This window comes from Rhinolophus sinicus, linkage group LG02, assembly GCF_036562045.2.
Source record: "Rhinolophus sinicus isolate RSC01 linkage group LG02, ASM3656204v1, whole genome shotgun sequence".
Classification (NCBI taxonomy): Eukaryota; Metazoa; Chordata; class Mammalia; order Chiroptera; family Rhinolophidae; genus Rhinolophus; species Rhinolophus sinicus.
Window position 1 is genome coordinate 86,628,111 of NC_133752.1, and position 22,527 is coordinate 86,650,637.

The 22,527-nt window shown below is 39.4% G+C and overlaps 1 protein-coding gene across 1 annotated transcript in view; it reads left to right on the plus strand.

Annotated features, from left to right (window-relative positions):
- The first annotated feature begins 13,383 nt into the window (after window positions 1-13,383).
- MPP7 (MAGUK p55 scaffold protein 7) overlaps window positions 13,384-22,527 on the plus strand; it is a 240,377-nt gene continuing 231,233 nt past the window's right edge. The window contains exon 1 of the mRNA XM_074324831.1: window positions 13,384-13,517. The gene's annotated coding sequence lies outside the window, so the exon portion shown is untranslated. The remainder of the gene's footprint in view (window positions 13,518-22,527) is intronic.

Here is a 22,527-nt window from a genome sequence, read left to right on the forward strand (position 1 = left end):
GTGTCCCTCAAAGTGTCTTTTCTCAAAAAAGCAGGTTTTTATCTTCTGTGAATATCCATACACACACACACACACACACACACACACACGCATGCATATACACAACCACACACTTTTACAACAATTAGTAATGGCTTGCAGGCATAGTACAATCTAAATAAATTCTTTAAAAAACAATTCTATAAAGAAAACTTAATCTGAAGGATTTAGAGGGACAGTTAATGTTTATGACTTTGATATGAGACAGACAGGTTTAATTCCCAGCTCTGCCAATTATTGACCATCTAAATTAACATAATCTCTCCAGTCTCAGTCTTCTCATCTATGAAATAGAGATAATGATATATATCCCGTGGTGTTTATTGTGAGGACTGAATGACATAATCTGGGTAAGACACTGTTATTTAACAGTGAACAATTTAGACGTATAGGACAACAACACGAAAAGATCTTATCTCACTTGGTATATTTTCATACCCATAATTAAACTTTTTCTGGTTTTCCAGAACAGTCTGCCCCCAAAATATACCTTGTTCTCTGTCTTTTACAGGACAGAAAACTGCTTAATATTTGAAGCGTCAGCTTTTCTCTTTGGTTTTTACCAGCAGCATCGGTAAGGTTTTAAACCTCCCAGATGCAAAATTTGCATTGGGCTAGAGCTCTGGAAGTGGCGAGCTTCCCGTGTCCCCAGTGGGAAGGAAGTTTCTCCACACACAATGTTTCAGGATGGGCGCTGAGCCCTGAGGGGGTCTCAGGCAGGCTTCTTCCTCCAAGCTCAGCTCAGGGAGCATTCTGTTTTCTCCTGGATAACATCCCAGTTACAGTGAAGGGGATGAGCCTCATAGGGACCATTTCCAGGACCAGCTTTACAACAAACCATAGTAAAACAAACAAACAAACAACAAACAAACAAACAAACAAATGAAAAACACATTTAAAAATTGAAAGTATAGATACCAGCAACAGAATGGTGGTTACCAGAAGGGACAGGGGGTGGAGAGAAGACACAGAGGGTAAAGGGGGTCAAACACATGGAAACGGAAGGAAACTAGACTTCGGGTGGGGAACACACAATTGAATATACAGATGATGTATTATAATGTTGTATACCTGAAAATTATATAATGTTATTAACCAACGTTACCCCAATACATTTAATAAAAATAGTTTTTAAAAATTGAAAGTGGATAAATATATGGTTTGACATAGAAACTAAATAATTTTTTTAAATTAGTGAAAAAATACAACTATACATCAACAAAGATTTGGTGCCCACCCCGAGTAATTAAGAGCATGTAAGGCAAAATGGATACGAAAGCGTGTGCAGTGATTTCAACATGACCACCTCCCACTATCCATAAGTAATCCGTAACTTCAATAGTTATTTTTCTAAGTAGGCTTATCATAAGCATCCTCTTACTCACTAGTATTGTAGAATATAAAATAAAAAATAATTTCAATGATTTTACTTTGCAAGAGTATGTTTTCACCTACCACATTAATTTTCCTAGAATACCATTTTCCTCACAAGCTAAAAAGCTTTAGCAACTCCTATTGGCTTTAGGGTGTGGTCTAAATTTCTCAGCCTGGCCACCTAGGTCATTACACTGTTGCCTAACTCTGCCCTACAGAAATCTTTCACTCCAGCTGGCGTCCTTATTTTCCTTCAAACTTGTATAGCTCATTGCTGCCTCAAAGATTCTGTTCATGCTAAACCCCAAAAGGAAGACCCTCCTCCAAAGTACATTCTCAGCCTATATATTTGTCTCCCTCAACTTGTTTCTTTTCCTTCAATTCATGTTGCCCTCTCACACTTTTCCACTCCTGTGACACTGACTCCTTTACATAGAGACATCCTATGTGTGACTGGAGGAGGCTATAAGTGAGGGGCCCTCCACCCCCCATAGTACCTTAAACAGAGAGGTTTCCTCCCTGAGACAACAAAGGGCACCAGAAGAATAATTTGGATGGATAAAATGTATATTTTTATGAACGACATTTTCAATTTTCAATATTTAAATACCTCCTCTGAATTTATGTCCTCAATTTACTTCACTGCAGCAAAATGTAGCACACAATGCATTTAACTTAAGATACACAATTTCAGTCTCAGTAGATAAATAAAGCAAGCAACTATTTTTCAAGGCAAACAATGTCTTTGAGATGAATTTCTAAAGCTTCATCATATTACATTTAGAAATTGGTTCTTTCATTAATAAATAGAAGTCCTAGACTGATTTTTGCAATATAATTTGTGAAGAGCAAACATGTACTGTTTGTCTCCAGCTGGTGTATGATAATTAGATTTGGCTTCATTTAAACAAGGCCCCGTAAAAAAATTGTTCCATAAAAAATTGTTACACAGAAAGACAGGGCTATATATCTGAGAGCACTTTCACAAGAATAACCTCATGGCCTGTCAACAGAGAATCCTGACTTAGTCTGGTGAGCTCGTAATATTTTTAAGTAGAGAAGGAGGAACTGAGCATTGATGGAGGGAGCCCTCATGATCTGTTAGGTATGTGCTCAGTGATTTGATGTGTCCTCTCACTTAACGATTGTAACACTTGTGCACAAAGGATGGTATTATCTCCACTGTTATGGTTAAGGGAATTGCAATTATAGGATCAGGTCAAGAGTTGAATTCTTTAATTTAATCCAAGGTAAACAAAATAATGATTATCTGTGAGCATTGGAATGCCCACTCTGGGGGGAGAGTTACATATAGTGAGACATGAACGCAAGCTCAGCCTTGCCAAGGCTCTAGATAGATGAGACTTGCTCATGATCGACAATGGCCCCCAGACCAGCAGCATATGGTTATACAGCGTGTGCAGTACACAGGCAACCGTGGTCACATCATAGGTATCACACATTTGTATTTTTATTCTGACAAATGACTGGCAGGAGTCAGTGAAGGGTCTTGTTCTAACAAAAGCAGCATCTTATGTCAAATGGAAGTGAAATGTGATGAAGAGTGTCTTTTCCCAATTTCTGCAAGTCACCAACTACATGGGCCGGCAGAGCTATGGGTGGCGGCAGCCTTGAAATCGTTGATTATCCTATGTGTCTCCTACCTGGTCTGCATTGGACTGGTCTCCCTGCCCGAAGTAGACAGAAGTCAGGAGAGTTGGCATGAGCACTTGGGGGTTAAACCAATTTTTACAGAAAAGAATTTTTATAAATCTTGATTTCACAAAATTTTATAATCAGCCCAGGAGCTTTTCTAGCACATATAAATGGCAAACACAAGTGACAAGAGTACTACTGCTCCTTTGTTTTGGAATGTCTGCCATAAGTTTTAGGATATTGACTTTATCAGCTAAGCCTCTTCTCTTAGACCATCTTACTCAGCATTTTAGAGCTGAGAGGGACCTGTCTGTGCTCATGGCTCCCCCTCCTTTTGTGAAAATAGTCACCTATACACAGGCCTGGGTGCAGCGGCCACGATTCTACCACCGAACCCTGGGCAGAATGACTCCTCCTCAGGCTGAACGAATGGGCTTTTCTCTTTGAGGAATTTGCAATGTGCAGCTGAGAAACACAGTGCCTGAGAGGCGATGGAGCTGTCACACTGAAGGCAGTGCTGTACCGGAAAAATGCTGAGGCTGTCTTTTCAGCCTTGGCTGCCCAAATCTTCCATGATCCCTTGAGATACTTCAATATCCTTCACAGGTACACACACACACACACACACACACACACACACACACACACACACACGAGATCTGACCATTAAGTTCATGCGAGTGAACTGGTTGCAACGATGTTGCTAACCTTTTTTGATATCAGAGAAATTATTCGTTATGAATTTGTACCAACTAGACAAACAGTTAACCAAGTTTACAATTTGGAAGTGCTGAAAGGCTGCATGAAAAAGTTTGACAAAAAAGGACCTGAACTTTTCACCAACAATTCATGGCTCTTGCATTACAACAATGCACCAGCTCACACAGCCCTGTCTGTGAGGGAGTTTTTAGCCAGTAAACAAATAACTGTATTGGAACACCCTCCCTACTCACCTGACCTGGCCCTGATGACTTCTTTCTTTACCCAAAGATAAAGGAAATACTGAAAGGAAGACATTTTGATGACATTCAGGACATCAAGGGTATTACGATGACAGCTCTGATGGCCATTCCAGAAAAAGAGTTCCAAAATTGCTCTGAAGGGTGGATTAGGCTCTGGCGTCGGTGCATAGCTTCCCAAGGGGAGTACTTAGAAGGTGACCATAGTGATATTCAGCTATGAGGTATATAGCATTTTTACTAGGATGAGTTTACGAATTTGATTGTCAGAACTTGTGTGTGTTCATGCACATGTGTGTGGACACACACACACAAAGTCTTGTAAAAATAAACTTTAGTTTTTAGAACAGTTTTTTATTTATTTATTATTTTTAATTGCGGAATATTGGGGAACAGTGTGTTTCTCCAGGGCCCATCATCTCCAAGTCGTTGTCCTTCAACCTAGTTGTGGAGGGCGCAGCTCTGCTCCAAGTCCAATCACCGTTTTAAATCTTAGTCACAGGGGTCACAGCCCACCATCCCATGCAGGAATTGAACAGGCAACCTTGTTGTTAAGAGCTCACGCTCTAATCAACTGAGCCATCTGGTTGCCCCACCGGCAGCTCAGCGACAGCTCATTGTCATCAATCTAGTTGTAAAGGGTGCAGCTCACTGGCCCATGTGGGAATCGAACTGGCAACCCTGTTGTTCAGAGCTCATGCTTTAACCAACTGAGCCATCCACAGCCCCTCTGGAAAGTCAGCAGCAGCTCAGTTGTCTTCAACCTAGTTGTAAAGGGTGCAGCTACCTGGCCCATGTGGGAATCGAACCAGCAACCCTGTGGTTCAGAGCTCACGTTCTAACCAACTGAGTCATCCGGCCGCCCTTAGAACAGTTTGATTTGCAGAAAAATTGTGACTGTAGTACGGAGAATTCCCATATACCCTGCCCCTTGTTTGCCTTATAATGAACATCTTATATGAGTATGGTACACTTGTTACAATTAGTGAACCAATATTGATGCTATTTAGTTACTAACTAAAGTCCATACTTTACTCAGATTTCCTTGGTTTTTATACGATGTCCCTTTTCTGTTTCAGCATCCCATCTAAGCTACCGTATTACATTTACTTGTTACATCTCCTTAGCCTCTTCTTGGCTGTCATAGTCTCAGACTTACCTTGTTTTTGATGACCTGAGTAGTTTTGAGGAGTACTCGTCAAGTATTTTGTAGAATATCCCTCTATTGGGATTTGTCTGATGATTTGTCTGATGATTAGACTGGGGTTGTGGGTTTTTGGGAGGAAGACCATACATACTGTCAACATGACTTATCATTTGATGTTGGCCTTGATCATGCTATTGAGGGAGTAGTAGTCAGGTTTCTCAAGTGCAAGGTCAGCCTTTCTCCCCCTCCCTTTCCTTACCGTCCTCTTTGGAAAAAGTCACTATGCACATCCCACACTTAAGGAATGTGGAAGTATGTCCCACCTCCTTGAGGGAGGCACCTGCCTGCTCTAAAGGGGGCACAATTCTCTGCTCCTGGCAATTGTCAAATGAAAATATGGGTAAGCCCTGCAATACCTTCCTATTTAAAAAAAAGAAAGAAAGAAAGAAACTGGTAATTTGGACTTTTACAATGAAATCTCCTGATTTTGAAATGTTGGCAACTAACCCAAATTTCTACACACTTTTTGCTCCCTCACTTTGTGACTTCCAGTGTTGATTAAGAACTGCACATGTTATTGATAAGGAAGCATCTTCAGAAAGTAAACAAGTTGTCCAAGGTCACACCAGCTCTAGTGTCTAAACTGGGGTTGACATTCAGGGTTCTAACATTACGGTATAGTCCTCTGTTTTGGAGATTCTTCAACAGCTTGTTAACTTTCTCAGAATCATCTGGACTTTGTTTTAGATTGACTTCCTTTACTGAGATACAGAGAAGCTGGATCTCCTGCAATACTACCTCTTTCATCAAGCCTACTCCAATTAACTGGTGCCATGAACGCTATTCATGCACCATTTGCCTTACTTTCCTTTGTTTCTTGCTAGATTCCATGGTTCATTTGCTTGTGTAGTTCATAATGTTACACTGCAGATTGAACAGGAGCTTGGGCAAAAACCCATATTGGCAATAGCGATTGCAAATGTGCAAATCAGAATTATGTCATCTCCTAGAGGTTATGAATTTTGCCTTAAACATGTTTGTATTCTTTTCAATACCTGGCACATAGTAGATGCTCAGTAAATGTTTGTTGCATGAATGCTGTCATTAATGACTTAAGACGAAGTGTTAACACATAATGTTGATGGCACCTAGGACATATCTAATAGTGTGGAAATGAAAATATTTGGCATTTGCTGACAGGAACTAACCATTCTAAACAGCACAGAAGCTCTTAGTTTAAAGAAGTTATTATTCAGTTGTTTACAGAGCATAATTAGAATCCAAAATTTTGAGTATCATACATCATGCTTCTCTGTGGGGACTTTAGCCTCTTTAGTCAATTCTTCAGCTAGTTTACACATTCTTAAATTTATTATTTATTAATAGTATGTCTCTATATATCCTCTTAGTTACATGGTTTCATTTCTTTTAAATCTTAGAAATTAAACTCATATGCATCAGAGACTTATCTATTATGGTTTCTGTTTCCTGCTCACATACCAGGAAGACAGAATTTTTTTGATAAAGGTACAGTCATAAGAAAGTTTAAAAAATTGAGGTGATGAAGCAAGGGTCCAATCTCCTAAAGTACTGTCTTTGCTGGCAGTGGCACCTGAACCCTGGACACCCTCTGTGTGTGTACATCCTCAAATTGTTTCTTCTGCAGCAGTTTTTATGGCTTTCTAATTTGCTACAGCTTCTCCTTACACATTTCTTAATCTTCTATGCACAACAAAGAGTTACTCAGTTTTCAAGTGGTGAGATGAGGAAGCGTCTGCTTTCCAGGTCAATGCTGATTAATGAATGATGGCATATAGTAGTTTCTGGGGGAACATAAGTAGTGCAAGAATGATTTTGCTTGCGACACTCCCTGGTGAGCTGAACTGGGTAAGTACAGAGATGACAGAGGTTAATTAAATATAAATTCTGAATAACCCATTTCCCTCTGTGTGTATTTTTTTTGGAACATTTCTATCAATGCCCTTCTTCCTGAATGGGAAATGCTTATTCCATCATAAGTATTACAAACTGAAGATGTTCTTTGTCCTTTGAATCTGTTCCTGCAAAACATGAGTGGCTAAATAGTGACTAGAATCATTTTTTGGTACTGTTATACTTGTTCTCACTTCATAATCACGCCTGAAAGATTTTTAATCTTTTTTTAAAATGCTAAATTCAAATAAAAATTATTTTCTTATCTTATCTTCAAATACCACAGATTAGAAGAGCATTTTTAAAACTATTCCAAACTCCTTCAAATTTACAGCTTTCTACTGTGTTTCCCTGAAAATAAGACCTAGTCGGACAATCAGCTCTAATGCATCTTTTGGAGCAAAAATTAATATAAGACCCAGTCTTATTTTACTATAAGACCAGGTATAACATAATATAATAAATATAATAAATATAACATAATATAACAAACATAATATAATATAATATAATATAATATAATATAATATAATATAATACCTGGTCTTATTTTACTATACTATAAGACCAGGTCTTATATTATATTATATTTATTATATTATATTATACCTGGTCTTATAGTAAAATAAGACCGGGTTTTATATTAATTTTTGCTCCAAAAGACACATTAGAGTTGATGGTCCGGGTAGGTCTATTTTTAGGGAAACACGGTAGACATGGGCAAGTGGGAGAATGAAACCTTATTAGTTTAGTATGAGAACCTTTACGTATTTTCTATCTATCTGGATATAGGTAGCTATAGATATAGCTATCTCTATAACTATAGCTATAGATGTAGATGTAGATATGAATGGTCAGGTACTATGCTGAGGCCCACATACAGATTTGTACAAAGGTGTGATGAGGTCACAGGTAATCAAGGCTCAGACACCCAATACCATGTTGTCATTTCTCATCCCTATTCTTCAGAGTTATTAGGTGGCACTCAGTTTACACACAGAAGTCTTTGAAGAGGCAGCCAATTACCACTTGCCTCAGAAACCAAACTTGAAGAGTTGCCAAATAGACAAAAATGAATAGAATAGACCATAGTCACTGCTAATAGTTTAGATAAATGTTTCTTGCTCAGATACAATTGGTGGATTGAAACTCTTCTATTTTAAAATGAGTTTCAAAGTAATTAATTCAGCAAATATTCACTGAGCACTTACTATGTATCACCCCTGGTGATGCCACTGGGGAGAGAAGCGTGAGTAAGTCAGGTAAAGTCCCTGCCTTTATGGGGACAGTTGTTTCTTTTATTTATAAGCAAGATCAAGCCTGTATTTTTAGTTAAGAGAAAAGATATTCCCCAAGCTTATTGACTTAGAATTTTGACAAAGGCTCTATCATATTAGTGAGGGATAGAGTCTCTTAACCTCTCCCAGAGACATACCTGAGTGTCCTCTACCCTCAAGAACAGGAGAGCTGCTGTGTGTATTTGGGGAGCAAACAGTAGGAAGGATTATATCAGTATATCAGGGGTTGTGTAATTACCTTCAGGTAATTTTAATACCCTTTACTATATCTTCTTTTGCTAGAGCCTATAGATGTTATTGTTCCTGCATATACATGTGTTTATGGTATTTTGAGTGTTTTATAATTGTAGTTGCAGAACTCTGGATGACTCTGGTGATAGTATAATGGTAGCGACGAGTTTGTGTGAGTTGGTGCAGCAAATGAAGATGTAGACATGAAGATAGCATCTGGGAAAATGGGAACTCATAACTTGATCTGGGAAGAATTGATTATTAATGATAAAACCCAACAGCCAAACACCACCAGAGACAAACGCGAAGTCTAACTTAGTTCGGTTTATGAACTTGTAACAAGGGTGAGTGCTCCAAGGGAACCGGAGAGGGCCTTCCAAACAGAGGAAAAGACAGGGCTTTTGTAGGGTGTGTGGGAAGGGTGGAGTTTAGGTAAGACTTAAATAAAACTTTTGTGACAGATTCAAAGCATGGCAAAGCTGTCAGCAATATTTTATTAATATTTAGTAATATTTTTACTGACATCAGGTCAGGGCTGAAAGGCAGATTCAGAGTCTCATTTTCTTGGAAACTATAAAATTAAGAGAAATGAGGCATGCAGTGTCCCCACATCCTTTATCTGAAGCTCTGCACCTCGGCTGGAAATCAAGTCTGCTTCCCTGTGACCCACAGTCTCCCATCACCCAGGCAAGAGTGGGTGTTCCATTCTCACTGATACTCGAACAGCTGCGTTTTCCACAGCCTGTGACTTTAGAGAACATGTCTTCTTAGCCCCATGTCCTGGGTGGTGATTACAAAAGCAGTTTTTACAGATCTATATTTGTATGACAAGATGTAATAGTAAATTTTTTACTAAAGCACCAAGGACAATAAATGTGAAATTCTAAAGTAATTGCCAGAGCACGAAGCAAATCTCCAAGGAAATATCTTAGTACTTTGGTGACTCTTAAAAATCCCTCACTCAAATGGGGGCGGGAAGTTGTAGAGGAGGGTAAAAGAGATCAAATATATGGTGATGGAAGGAGAACTGACTCTGGGTGGTGAACACAATGTGATACATAGATGATGTATTACAGAACTGTACACCTAAAACCTATGTAACTTTACTAACTATTCTCACCCCAATAAACGTTAATTAAAAAAAAATCCCTCACTTAAGATAGGATCGTAAAGAGACAGAGGAAGCGGAGTTTAGAAAAGGATCTGTGAAGAGTGTTCTTCGGGAAAGCAATGCTGAGTCCCAACCTAACCACTCATCCAAGATCTCCCACTGTAATCTCACTAGAGACCAGGTGTCAACAGAGCCACGAGGGCAACTTGACTGGTGTTCTCTGGTATTTGAAGAGCCTGACTTTTACCTGTGATATACAAAGTCCAGAGGCTGAATGTATTGGCTTGAGGCAGCAGTTCAGAGAGAGCGCAAGGCGTGGGGAGAAAGAATACTGCAGATTCCTGTGCTCTGGGAGCCAGCTGCACTTCCACTACTCATGGTACTAAAATACATAGAAGAGTTTCCTGAGGACCAGATGAGAACCATTCGTGAGAGAGAGAGCCGAGCTGTGGCAGATGTTTAAATTCTGCCCAAGAGGAAGACCTGGAGAGGCAAAAGGACCATGCCCACCTCCCCTCCAACTGGAGAATCTGTATAAGGTGGCCTGCAGGGAACTAGAAACCAAGGGTGGAAGTAGCAGCCAGATAAAATTACATTGCTCAGGTCAGATGTTTCACTGTCAGGTCTCTAAGATCGTCAGAAAGCACCCAAGGGGAAGTGCAATAGTCATTGGCTAGGCCCAGAGAGCGAACCTTCCTGGCAACAGTACCAGTTGAGCATGAACTTACTATCTTCAGACTGTCCTCATTTCCTTCTGTTATGAATTAGAGGAGGACCCATGGGGATAGAAATAAGGAGGACCCGTGGGGCTCTGTTTCCCCATGGCCTGCCTGCTCAGACCCTAGCTGGGGAAATGGAGGGAAGGCCTATCTTTGAATGAAGTTTGAAATGATCAAAATATTGGTATTCACATTAAAATTTCTGAATTAAAACTATTTGGTGGCTTAAACCAGTCAAAAGATTTTTACTACCTACGTGCTCTCAGAAAAGTTATGTGTTCATCCAAGTGTGCATCCAGGAGCGGGGACAGATCTCCCACTGAATACACACGGAAGGGACAGTGGCAAGCAAAGTGTTGCCTTCTGCTCTATCCACTCCATCAGCCCTACTCATGCCACATGCTGGTCTCATCAGAGCCAAGAGCAAAGTTCACTGATGTTCACCAACTTGGCAAGTGCTTCTGTTCTTTGAATAAACTGAGTTTGAGAGGTATACTTCAGGCAGGTACGTTGGGAATTAGTAAAGACCTAAATGGGACCGGCAACTTGAAACTGGAAGAGACAATAGTACTTGGCATCTAGAAGCCAGCTGAAGTAGAGAGAGAGATTTTAAGAAATTTCGAGAAAGCTGGAAATCACCATAGAAAGCTTTGACTTTGGCCTCTGGGCCAAAGTTGATTCAGGCCTCAGTTGATTCAGTCCTTTTGTATGGAGGGAGGGGGCTCTCTGGGGTAGGTAGCTTCAGGCTGACTCACGAATTTAGGAGCCAGGAAAGCTGCTTTCCAGAGAAAAATAAAGAAGAATTAGAGCAGAATTGCAGAAAGGGGCAGGTTTGAAGAGAGAGAAAACTTCAGCTGAGTTCCTCATGGTTTTTCCAGTCCTGGCTCCTGGTCTTCCTGAAGACTGACTTATTTTTGCCCGTGGATTCTATAAGACACCCTCTATCTTTATAATTAATTGTTGAACTCTATTATTGGGATGCAAAGATTACTTACCAGTGGCCTTGAACCACTGTGCTATACATTTTAAAGATTACATTTTTAATTTACTTTTTTATTTGGTTGCTGTATCTTTTGATTCACCTGCCTCTATCAGCTGGATGCACTGAGATACTCTGACATTTCCCAGCAGTTCCTCTGATTGGCCCTCTATAGTGGGGGCTGCTCTCTTTCCTTATAGATTTGCTAATAGCGTAAGTTCAACTTATCACCTCTTTTTTTCCCCCTACGTATTTGAACATAATTCTATCTCAACACTAAGTTACTTGCTCGGACTACTCTGGGACACATTTTCAGACTATTGTTTAGGAGCCAATGTATTATATTTACAAGCATTCTGTAAAAAAAAATTGTTAGGTAATGAGGTTACTGTCCTCTAAAGAGCTTTACCTTATTCTCAGGAAAAAAGAGAGAAAAGGGGATTTGTCCTATCTTTGTATCGAGTTTCTTGTCATTACTTCTTCACAAGTTCATGTTTACCTAAACATTTCTTTCCTTCTGTCTGTTTGATTTTTGTCAATATCCATTTTTTTTAACTGCTATTATAGAATTGTTGGGAGAAGTGCTTCATTCAGAATAGTTTATTTCAGAATCTCATGGGAATGACAAGAAGAACACATAGAATAGTTAAGACAGCCAAAGAGAGTTAAGTGAGTGTGGTCCCCAGGTGAGATATGTTTCTCCCCTTCTAAACTGACTGGGATGACTTGGAGCTGGGCTGATGTGGTCTGAGAGCTCAGATTACTTTAACTATAGGTCATTGATAATTATCTAAACTCCTTTCTCTCTCCCGATTTCAATTTTCAAAGTTTGAGTCATCTCTTGAAGGCCTGTCACATTCCTTTCTTCCTTATAACTCTCCACATTAGCTGAGTTTTTCAATTTATATCTTCTGAATTTCTTTTGGTAGTCTACTTTTTTGGGGGTTAAAATTTTATTTATTTGGTACTTTGAATTCTAAATTCTTCCTGTTAGGGAGGATCTGTTTACAGTGTAATGCATTCTACACTATGTGTTGGATAAACAGTAGTTACTCAGGAAAGAGTATGGGGACACCTCAGTTGTATTTGTAAAGTTATTTAAGAGAGCTGAAGGGAGCTGACACCACTACGTATTTTTTGATAGCCCTCAGCTATTGAGTATGTTACTGTATTTTCTTCTATTGTGGAAGAATTAGCCCCCTCAATATCCTCAAAAGTTTGCCTTTACCATTCTGTGCACCTTACTCATTTTCTTTTTCTTTTTTTTAATTTCCCCCTAATTATAAAATATATGCTCAATATGGAACACAGGAAGGTAGTAAGAAAAAAAAGTCACGCATACTCTCACCAGGGTGAAAACATTTTATGCCTTTTCTTTGCATATGACAATTTCCCTCTGAGTCTTATGCATCATTTAAAAAATACCCACGAGACTTCTCAAAATCCAAGCGATGTTAAAGATTAGATGTTATTCACCAAGTTCATACGGAAATCAAAGACTAGCAGTAGCGTTAGGAAGCTCGCATCTGGCGAAGGAACCTGGGTATCCGGGGTTCTCTTCAGGTAGGCTGCTCGTCCATAGAACACAGCCCACTCAGCAGCCACCTGGGAACCGAGCGGGTGGAGGCGGAGCTTCCGATGATTGAAGGTAGGGGGAGAGGAGCTACAGAACTGTCACCAATCAGGGCTCAGCTCTGTTTTCTCTTACCGACCAATCAGGAAAATCTGCTGGCGAGGCTCTCTTTGACTCTGAGACACCTACCCCTATCTTAGCCTATCAGCAGGCGCCTCTTACAAAGTATCCGCGGCGCTCACGCCCCGAGGGCGGTGCAGCCCGGTCCCAGCCCCCGACCCCTCCTCTCTGGCTCCGCCCCGCCGTGGGATGGGGCTGATTCGGTTACTCTCTGGGCTGGAGGTAGGGGCTTGGCTCCTGCTGGGCTCGTTCGTTCTGCTCCCGCTGGCTCCTGATTGTCCTTTGCGGCTGCCGCTGTCGCTGTCTCCTTGCCTCGGATCCCGGGGCTGCAGGGTCCAGAGCGAGCGTGCCTCCCGCGGGGCACCACAGCCCAGAGCAGGTAATGGGGCGCCGGAGCTGCAGCGCCGATTGGCGCACCCGGCGCAGTGCGGGCGGTGGGGTCCGCTTCCCTTGCTGCTCCCGCCGGCTGCGGCCGGGCCGCCTCCCTCCTGCCTCGAGGCGCTTGGGTCGGAGAATCCGCGGCGGCACCTTGCAGAGAGGAGGGGGCGGGGCCGGGCGAGGGGCAGCTGCAGGCGGGACCCCCTGGGGATCTTGCTGGACTCCGGGCGAGGCGGCTGGGCCCTATGGAGGGCACGGGGACGTGCAGGTGGAGGGAAAACCGCAGAGTTGAGTCAGAGTTAGGCACCAGAAGGAAAAGGACCTACTGATAAGTAGCGATAAGCTGAGCGTTTTTTTTTAAATTGAGAAAGGTGCCTACTTGGGTAGTGTTAATTACACATTTTCTGGAGACAGGAGCTTTGCAGTGCTATTTACACGTTGACATTGCTTACTTATTTCTTATCTTTTAAATGAAAAACAACCTTGAACGTGAACTTGTTTGGGGGCTTTTCCGCAAGTGACAAGTAGACCCAGCAGGGTGACTCACCTTTGTCTGGGCTGAAGTGGGGAGCGGCGCGATCGGAACGAGGGGGAGGAATGTTGATGAGGAATGCCTGTGCAGGTTTGAAAGGATTGTGGGGGTGGGACCTTGTTTCTATCACTCTGTCGTGGGTGAGAGTGAAATTATGATTCTTTTCCCTTTCTCTAATTTTTTAAAACAGCATTCAATTTTTTAAAAGCCTCTTTTAAAAGTCTCTAGGTTTTGGGTTTTAGGGATACACCTGCTACGCATGCATTAATACTTGCAGACAAGTCCTTAGTCAACTAGCTGTATGGTTTGACTTACTTGGAGAGAAGCAGCTTGAGTTGCTGTTATCTTTTCTTTGATATGTTTAATAACCCCTTTTTCATTCACTATTTGTTCACAAGTGAAATGGTGAAGGTCACAAGTTTTAGCAGTAATGGCACAGTGAGGACTCTTGGAGCAGTGTTCTCCCCTTCCAGGTGCTCTCTCTTCTACAAGACAGTATTTCCACTGAGGTCTTTTAATTGAGAAGCTCATAGCATGGCATCAATTTTAATGTCCTCCTACTCTCTGGAGACCAGTAGTGTTTATCATGCCCATTTCACAGATGAAAAACCCAGAACGCCCTAGAGATGAAAGGAATTCTGCCCCAGGTTACTTGACTCCTGCAGGGTTTTGTACCTTTAATGGATTTAATCCAGGATCCAGTAGGGTCCCACCATCAAGCAAGCTCAGTTTACCGATTTGATCCTGTGTACATGAGTCAGATGGAGATGGTTATTTCCAAGTAAAGAAATATTGTCTCTTAGTTTTTTTCCTCCTAGGTTGCTAAGATAGTTTGAATAACACTAGAAAGGTAATTTTTTGCACAGGCAAAACAAAACAACCTAGTGATGTTATGTGAAAATTTCTATTTTAAATCTTGGGAGATGTTCCAAATTAGACAACCTTGTTTATGTTTGTATCAGTGGACATAAGTACAGTTCTTTGATTTGAAATAATTAATATGTGTAAGGCAAATATTATAAAAATGAAGTGAAATGCATTTTGGTCATGATGTATGACTTTGTTTTGGAAAATTTTTACTATAAATTTAATAGAAGCGTGGAAAATGTAAAAAAGCACTTTTTCCTTAATTGGAATAACTCAAGCAAGGGAGTGTAGGAGTTAATAGACAGCAGGCTTAGATAGTTATTTGGGAGGAATCTCTTAAATGATGTCAAGGCTTGGGGAACTCGAGAGAATTGTTAGGTTATGTTAAATTTATTAGTCATCAGGAACATGGAAATGTCTTATGAATGACTGAATGGAACTGTTCTAATCTTGAAGCCATTCCTTATTTTTATGGCAGATACTTCTGATGCATGTAACATGTATGTTTTGACATAACTTATTTGTGTAGATTATAAAGCATCCTTTACACAAGCCCTATCATCTAGCTCTGATTGTGTATTTGTTTTTATATTAATGTTTTTACTTAGTTTTTCCTCTCCTGTCAGCGTATAAGTTCTAGCTGCCAAGCAAAAATTTCCATAAAGAAACCTTTATTGTCTGTTAATTTGTATGGAAAGTGAGTCCTTTCTTCTGATAATCACAGCTCCCTTGCAGTGTGGGGAAACTGGAAAGAGATTTAGGTTAGTTTTAAAGTAGTTGCTTGTGTTCTTATCTAGGATTTCTGTGCTTTTTAAAAAAATTAATTATGACATTACACAACTTCCACTAGATGGTGCACTGGCTGCTGCTTATTGGAGATTTCGATCAACTTTTTTTTTCTTACAGCATTTCATTGACAACAGTACATATGTACTACAACTATTTCTGTTGTAATTGCAATTATTTCAATGAGTGATTTAAGTCAGTTTTATTAAATGAGATTATTTGCAAGGAAATGGAAGCCTAATTTAAAGTGAAGAAAATTATTAGTAATTTTAGAAATAACTTCTACTAAGGAGTTCTCAGGTTCACCCTGTGGTCAGGAACCTAGCCCAGGGTGTGGATTTATTGGTCCTTATTTATGTACACTTGAACTGGTCTTTTTTTTCTTTAAGTGGCTTGTGTATTATCAATATCTTACGTGAACTGTGACTAAGCTATTTGAGCGTAGTTTTATGATTTGCTTTTTCTTCCATTACTGATTCTTTGAAAGAACTGGTAGAATAAAGTGGATACATATAGCAAGATTACTGGATACTTGCTTCGTATGAGCAAATACTTAAGTTATCCAGACTTGTAAACATTCTTTTTTCCTTCAATGCTCACTCAGTATATCTTTCTCATCTTTTAGGAGAGCATCATTTTCACCTTGCTTCACTTATGAATGAGAGAAGCTCATTCTCTTGTTGATGTGGTAGGAGCTGTCCCTCAGGCTTGTTTGTTCCTGATTGGATAGCTTGTTGAGATTGTTACAGAAGGGAGATGAGAAAACAGTTGTTACTTGCATAAAAAGCAGTGCCTGTTTTAGGTATAGAAATGGCAATGTTAATGGAGAATAAGGACTAGTTAGGAGGATTGCATTTTGTGAGACGTTTTGCAGAAAGCACTGGACTTTTACAAGGCAGGAGAAGAATGTAAGTGGGAAGGTCTTTAGGTGTTTGGTGTGTTTATTTCAGTTCCACTAAACCTTGTTTGCGGAGCAGAGCTTTAGTAATTTGTTTCTTGGAATCAGCTGTGGTTCTCAGGGAATTTGCTGATGATTTGGGAGGAGGGAAATAAACAGGTGCCATTCCTTCTTGGAAGGTAGCTCTCGGCCGTGCTGCCAGCCTTTGGGTGAGTGTGAGCTGGAAAGATGGGTGGTCAGAAGTAGCCAGGCAGATTAAAAACTTGCCTGAGCATGGGCTTCCCAGAGTTTTCTGCACCTTTAACAACTTGAATCAAGTCAATAAGCATTTTAACTTGCTTTTGTAGCTATTCTATAGTGCAGACTTGGGTTAATTAACTCTTCAGTGTTCAAATTTATGTTTTTAATATTAAGAAATAAATAGAATCCCGAACTTTGTAAAATTAATGACTTGAATATGCAAGTGAATAGCTTAAAAGAATTATCTGGCATATGGTAAGTTCTCAAATTCAGGTAGGTCATTGAATGTACTTCTGATACTGTCTTCTCCCTTAAAAAAAGGCTGTATTAGAAATAGGCAAACTTGAATACACATAGAGCTGTACTACTCAGATGGAGAACTTGAGTTGGGGGAGCAAAGAAGGCTCTTGCCTAAATATTGCTTTGAAAAGAGAAGGGTCAGGTAGGATGCTGTAAAGGTCTGGTGTAGGTAAGGGGCAGGGACAACCTGAGCACTTTTTGCTGTAGTATATGTGGTAAAACCATCTGATTAGCTTTACTCATGATAAAAACATGCTCTTTGTAAGACAGTGTCTCTATGTTTACCTAAAGCAATTTGAATTTGGGGAAATATTTGTGAGGGTTGTAACTACTTTTTTGGCATTTGGAAGTTTGTTGAAGTGATGGCGTTGAGCCAGGGATAAAACGGATTGTGGAACTATGGACCAAGATTTGTCAAGCTTCTGCTGGTATTCAAAATAGTTTTTTCCGCTTCCTAATATGGCTTCTGATTTAACTTCTGGAGATTCAGTTTGGACCTCTGCGCTCTTTTCATATTTGGAATTTAGCTCAGTTTCCAGTAAGACCTATGAAAGTAGACTTTTTTAGGTGGTCTAGTCAGGGGGCAGATTAGGCATTTTGTCAAATTTAGGGGAAGTGTTGCTGTGAGGTGGGCATTGAGGAAATGAGTTATTTTGATATGTTTAGAGTCATTTTAGATAGGATCAAAATTTTACATTTTGGGACTTTCAACATGGTAATCATTTAACATGGTAATCATTTAACATGTTATGTTATGTTAAATTGAGTATGGAAACTTGGGGCCAGTGGTTCTCAAACTTCAGCATGCCTCGGAATCTCTTGGAGGGCTTGTTAAAACTTAAGTTGAATCATCAGTAGGTCTGGGGATGGGCCCCGAGACTTTGCATTTTTAATAAATTCCAAGGTAACAGTGATGCTTCTGGTTTGAAAACCACTGAAAAGATTCTAGGGGACTTTGATTGTAGTGGTTATGAACACAGGCTTTGAAGTTTGAAAGATCTGGATTCGAATGTGTGCCACTTACTAGATCTTTGACTTTAGGCAAATTTCTTACCTCTGTTTTCTCGTTTCTAAAGTGGAAATAATATTGTGTTGCTGTAAGTACACTGGCTGTTAGCCCTACATTCTTGCTGGCTCTTGGTATTTTCTGACCTTATCATTTCAATCTGATGTAACAGATGGAGTGATGTTACTGTTCTTACTTGCAATTCTCTGATTACTAATGCAGTTGAGTATCCTGTCATATGCTTATTAGCTGTGTGGGTTTCTTTTTTGTGTGAATTGGCCTTTATATGTTCTTTGCCTCTTGTTCTATTAGATTTTCTTATCCTCCTCCCTTCTTTTCTGCCCTTACAGGAGAGGGTTTTTTTTTTTTGAAGTATATGGTCTAGATGTTAATCTCATTGGATTTTAAGTGGTGCAGATCTGTTAGCTTTTTACCTGTTTGTCAAGTTTTTTCTTTGAAATCCTTTATGGAACACAATCTTTAATTTCTTTAATTTTGTTATAGTTAGATTCATCCATATTTTTTCACTTTCCAGGTCTTATTTAGGAAATATTTCTCCATTCTTAGTTAAGGAAGTTAGGTTTCTACAGTTTGTCTCTTCCAGTTCGAATTCTTCAGTGGTTTTTGTTTTTATTTTCATTTTCATTACTACAACTTGTTTATAGATCTTGGTATCTAAATGTCTGAGTCCCACCTGTGGTCTTTTTCAATCATATTTAAGCTGGTAGTTTCCAACCCTGGCTTTACATTAGAATCAACTAAGTGGCTTTTTAAAAACATACTCCATTTACCCCAGATTAACTGAATTGTATTCTCTAGGGAGTAGAGCCCAGCAATTGTATTTTTAAAAACTCCTCTGGTAATACTGATACATAGCCATGGTTGAAAGTGGGTATCAAAGGTATCTATGTCTTTTCTATAGAGTCTAAATTTTTCTTTGTAAAGCTCTTGTTTCTTCTTTGTTAGATTTATTCCTAGGTATCTCAGTTTTTGTTTCTATTGTGGATGACATTTTTTGTTGTTGTATGCGTATTTTTTTGTCCTCTAGTGTAGGGGATCCCATCTATCTATATCTATAAATTAATCATCCTATGTATATATAAATTAATCAGCTAATCTTTCTATATTTAATATTTTTGGTGTTGCTGAACTCTTGTATTTTTTTTTTTAAATTTTATTGGGGAATACTGGGGAACAGTGTGTTTTTCCAGGACCCATCAGCTCCGAGTCAAGTCATTGTCCTTCAGTCTAGTTGTGGAGGGCACAGCTCAGCTCCAAGTCCAATCACCGTTTTCAATCTTAGTTACAGGGGGCACAGCCCGCCATCCACACAGGAATTGAACCGACAACCTTGTTAAGAGCTCGCCCTCTAACCAACTGAACCATCTGGCTGCCCCACCGGCAGCTCGTTGTCATCAATCTAGTTGTAAAGGGTGCAGCTCACTGGCCCATGTGGGAATTGAACTGGCAACCCTGTTGTTAAGAACTCGTGCTCTAACCAACTGAGCCATTTGGCCACCCCTGAACTCTTGTATTTTAATGGCTATTTTTTCTTTTGGATGTTCTATGAAGATGATATCATTTAAAATAATGACCATTTTTCTTCCAATTCTTATTACCTTGTCTTTTGCATGTGCCAGCAAACCAAACACACTTTTGTATTTCCTTGCCTTATTGCATTTGTCTAGACTTGTAGTGATATGTTAAGTAGTAGAAGATTTAGTGGCCTCTTGATTGCTTTAATACCTTAAAAGTAATTCATCTTTAGTTTCACCATTAATTGGGAGATTTCATTTTTTTTTTACACTTTTCTTTTTCTTTTCTATTTTAAGTGTGTTTTTCCAGGACTCATCAGCTCCAAGTCAAGTAGTTGTTTCAATCTAGTTGTGGAGGGCGCAGCTCACAGTGGCCCATGGGGGGATCAAACCGGCAACCTTGTTGTTAAGAGCACCGCGCTCTAACCAACTGAGCTAACTGGCCATCCCAAGGAGATTTCATTTTTTTAAGTTATATTTGATTTCATTTTTTTTTTTATTGTTGTGGCTTCATTGTTTTTGGAAACTTGAGAAATAAGGACAGGATTCTCTCCCTGGTCTTGGTAAAGTAGCTGTCATAGATGGTACATAGCTTTTAACCCTGAAAAATTACAGTTGTGTATATTGCGGTTTTTAAATTAAAAATTTGAATTATTTTTGTCAGGCTTTTCCAAAGTAAGTTATATGTAATGACTCTGGTTAGTTGAAAGCCATCATGTATTTGGAAAAACAAAGTGGAAATTGTTATGCATCTTCAACTATGAATTTAAAAAAATGTATGCAGTATATATCTACCTGGATAAATGCATAATCTCTATACATATACTAGGATATGCATATATCCTAATGCATGCATCTTAAGTGTGCAGTTCACGGAATTTTTGCAAACCAAACACACTCGTGTAACCAGCACTCAGATGAAAACAATGGAAGATTAGCAGGTCCCAGATGCCATCCTCCTGCTCATTTCCACGACCCTGTCTTGTAACAGTATGGAATAATACTGGAGGTAGTTAGCAGTCTTGGTCTGTCCATTGGCTCCTGCTGGGCCCCCAACTTTTAGTGTTTTGTTCAAAGGTGAAATCATAGAATAAGGTCTTGTCTGAAAGCTCATTTGAACAAGTATAGCCTTGACCTGGCCTCCAGACCTTGGCATTGTGGTTTTCAAACGTTTGGTTTCAGTACCAATTCACACTCTTAAAAAATTATTAAGGACTACTGTTTATGTGGGTTATACCTATCGCTATTTCCTGTTTTAGAAACTCAAACAGGAACTATTAGAGAATTCATTGAAAAATAATTATCTCATATGTTAACATAAATAATAGTTCTTTATGAAAAATAACTATTAAAATAAAGAGTGGCATTGTACATTTTTGTACCTCTTTTTAATGTTTGGCTTAATAGAAGACAGCTGGATTCTCATTTTGTTTCTGCATTCAATTTGTTGTGATTTATTGTTTGGCTGAAATAAACGAAGAAAGTTCAGCCTGATACAGACCTGCAGTAGGAAAAGAGAGGAGTATTTTAATGGTCTTTTTAGATAATTGCGAATATTCTCTTTGATATTACACCAAAGCTCTGCAGGTGACAATTTGTTGAAGTTTGGTTGCAGAGTGGAATCTGAGTCTGTATCAGTTAATTTTTCTTATTGTGTTACGTTTAAATTCTACAAGCCTATCTTGCACTTTGACTTTTTGTACACATGCATGATTTGGAAAATAATGGTTCACAGAATTATATAAGTTTCCCAAATGTTGGCACATTTTATGATACTATTTGAAAAAAATCACATTTGTTAAAATCACCAGTGAGCCCATCAGGAAAATCTTTAAGTGTTGAGAAAGCTGTCCTGTTCCTGGTGGCAGATACAATTTTTCCAAAAATCTAATTTTTGCTTGGAAGCTTGAATTTTATCATTGGCAACAAATAGGTGTCTTCCTTAAAGCAACAGGTTTGCTTTGTTCACATTTAACACAGTATCTACCAAACACCCAACTTTCAGTACTCAGTTTGTTTTTCAGTTGTTATTTCATAGAAGAATGGTATTCTATGGGGGGAAGCTGCTAGGTAGGCTTGCAAATCAGACCATTGGCACAATTTCTTTGAGACAGCCATCATCTTTCAGTGTATAGCATCAGTTCTTACGTGTACTTTCTGTTTTGTCACACGGAATTTTAAAAGGAAATGGATTCAAGGGTCAAGATGTCACACAATTGTTCATTTTCACTGTTTCATCAAGGACATTCTTATGTGAAACTGACATTTTTTCCCCCTGAGCTTATAGTGATGAGGATACAATGATCACCTGTACAGTTGGGGCCACTGCCTTGCTTCATGCAAAGATGCCAGCAATTTTACACACCCTTGTTTATATATCACCGGTGCAAATGTCAGTACAGTGAAAATCGCGCATAACCTTTCAGCATTATTACAAAAATAGTTTTGATGTTATGGATGTCCTGAAAGATTCTTGAGGAGTCCCAGGTTTCATGGATCACTTTAAGAACAGCTGGCTGATAGCATCTCTGGCCAGTGCCGTTGAGAGCCAGCTTATACTAATGTGTCTCTTCTGAGGTTGCTGAACTGGATCCAGCTTTGTGGCTTGCTTACTCCTAAAGCTGTCTTCTTAGAAGCAGGGACCTGTTACTTCTTGGCTCAGCTCTGCTGTATTTTTCCAAGTGAAAGAAAGGTTAGGAACACTCAGGAGGAAAATATTTCTGAGACCAGCAACTCCAGACCTGTATGAAACTATTAATTTTGCTGTCTTATCACAATAAATACACCCATAAACATGCTAATACTTGATTGACTTTCCTATCTTTTAAGATGAAGATAATCACAAAG